This window comes from Schistocerca nitens, chromosome 2 (assembly GCF_023898315.1).
Source record: "Schistocerca nitens isolate TAMUIC-IGC-003100 chromosome 2, iqSchNite1.1, whole genome shotgun sequence".
NCBI classification, from domain to species: Eukaryota; Metazoa; Arthropoda; class Insecta; order Orthoptera; family Acrididae; genus Schistocerca; species Schistocerca nitens.
The window spans coordinates 333,846,531-333,848,895 of record NC_064615.1 but is presented as its reverse complement, the minus strand read 5'-3'; the positions used below and the strand labels follow the sequence as shown (position 1 = coordinate 333,848,895).

Below are 2,365 nucleotides of genomic sequence, written 5' to 3'. Positions count from 1 at the left end.
CACCATCGTTGTTGCTGTTGTAATAGCTGGGCTCTGTCTCTTACTGTATTATTTGTAATGTCTCTGTTCTGTTGAACAAATACAAGTTAATCAGATCTTCTGTTTATTGTGTCAACTTGTTAATTAATCATTTCTGCTCCTGTCCAGCTTTCTTAGGACGACAGTTGCCACACCACTCCGTGGGCCACTTCTCCTTACTGCTATGTACGAAATTCTAAGGTTTGGGAAACCATAGGCTCTACAGTAAAGCGTGGAAAACCTCTCTAAAACCTCTCTTCAAGAACAACATATTAGGCAAATTTTAATTTCGAAACTTTATTGTGAATGCCACCAAACTGGAAGGATTTTCAGAGAGTTCAACATTTTCATTAGGAGGTACATATCCTACCAACATGAAGCAACAGACGAGATGGGTCGAGTTTGTAGCCCCTTTTGAGCAAATAGTGGATGTCATGTTACAAGTTAACGAGGAGAACCAGTAGGTAAACTCTCTCTCAGACGTGCCAGGGTGTGACTCATCAAGAGAAGAAAAAATACATCAAGCTCTCATTTCCCTAACAGCCTTTTCGCGTCTAAAGAAGTCCAATTAAGATAAAGAAAATACTAGTGAGAACTCACCCCAACCCCTCAATTCTGCGAAAGAAAAACAAGAAATGGCAGTTTCTATACAATCTTCCATACAAGATTATAAGAATACTGCATAAGGACTTTATCTCATAGCCTATCCAGATTCCAACAAGATTGAAGGATTATATCAGCATAAAGCACTCCGTCTTCAGGCCCCAAGTGGCCCATCGGGTCCATCCGACCGCCATGTCATCCTCAGTTTAGGGTGCGGATAGGAGGGGCGTGGGGTCAGCATACCGCTCTCCCGGTCGTTAAGATGATTTTCTTTGACCGGAGCCGCTACTATTCGATCGAGTAGCTCCTCAATTGGAATCAAGAGGCTGAGTGCACCCCGAAAACGGGCAACAGGGCGTGGCGGCCAGGACGGTCACCCATCCAAGTGCCAGCCACGCCCAACAGCACTTAACTTTAGTGATCTGATGGGAACCGGTGTATCCACTGCGGCAAGGCCGTTGCCGTATCAGCATGAGATTTGAATAAATATGTGTATTAGAGATTTTGTTTGTAGTACATAATTTCTTACTTGGAAATTTTTTCTTGTGTTTATCTGTTTCATTTGTGTGTCTTATAATCTATGTTATTTAGAGCCACAAGTCATGTTGCTGTTCGAATATGATAAATATGGTTCGTTACAAATCTATCAATACTAAGTATTCACAATATTCCTCTCTCTTGCACACAGTAGTGAGTATTGATAGGAGACTAAGAAAAAGCTAACCAGACAATATGTAGTTCAGGACTGACTAGACAGAATACAAACTTACCTAGTACCTTTAAAGTTATGGACATTTGGTTAAATAGTGGACTGTCTGTTCAGCAGCTCGAAGAGATCATTTGTAAATAGTTGTATAAATGCTATATGGGAAGAGACATTCGTTCATAAGCTCCAGTAGAAAGCCGTTTTCCTGCATGAGTGATGCTAGTAAGAACTGGAAACGCCAATTCGGCATCCTGCAGGGATGTGACTAGTAATAACCACGATAAATGGAAAATACTGCTATAGAAACCTCCCATGAGGTTGTTTATATGTATATATATATATAGTATGGGGTAGGTATCTTCTGTACATATTTGACCATTAGGAACAAAAAAATACACAGGCACCTACGCGTCTGTACGACGAGTAGCACAGGGAAAAAAAAAAAAACAAGAAAACTGTCATATTAGTTTCAAGCCAAGCTGCCGTTTTCAAGAAATATTTTAATATATTGTTAATTAAGAAGTATGCCATGTAATGTTTTACTTAGAGAATAAGAGAAGCAACTGGTTTTTATTAGCTCATGTATACGAAAGTTTCCAAGTTTCAGAGTATGTTGGTAGCGCAGTGTTATAGTTTTCGATGTAATACGAGCTATGAATAGTTCAATGAGTTTCACCTTAATGTCGAGTCTTTGATATCTTTCGCGGTCGTGGTTTTTTCTTTGTTTTGGTTTCCTTGTCATATCCGATCCGTATAGTTTTCGATGTAATACGAGCTATGAATAGTTCGATGAGTTTCACCTTAATTTCGAGTCTTTGATATCTTTCGCGGTCGTGGTTTTTTCTTTGTTTTGGTTTCCTTGTCATATTCGATCCGTGGGAATTCATCAAGTGTGAGCGTCAAACATCCGTATCCCTAGTACTGGAATTAATACCCCTATGCATGCAATTGAAGAAAAAACTGGAATTTCTAGTATCATGTCATTGAGTTCTATACGAAAATTACGACAATAGAGGATTTAAAAAAAGCTTTTGTAAA

The 2,365-nt window shown here is 39.3% G+C and overlaps 1 pseudogene; it reads right to left on the bottom strand.

Moving 5' to 3' along the window:
* Positions 1–966: 966 nt before the first annotated feature.
* Positions 967–1,084, bottom strand: LOC126237934 (5S ribosomal RNA; annotated as a pseudogene).
* Positions 1,085–2,365: the final 1,281 nt, after the last annotated feature.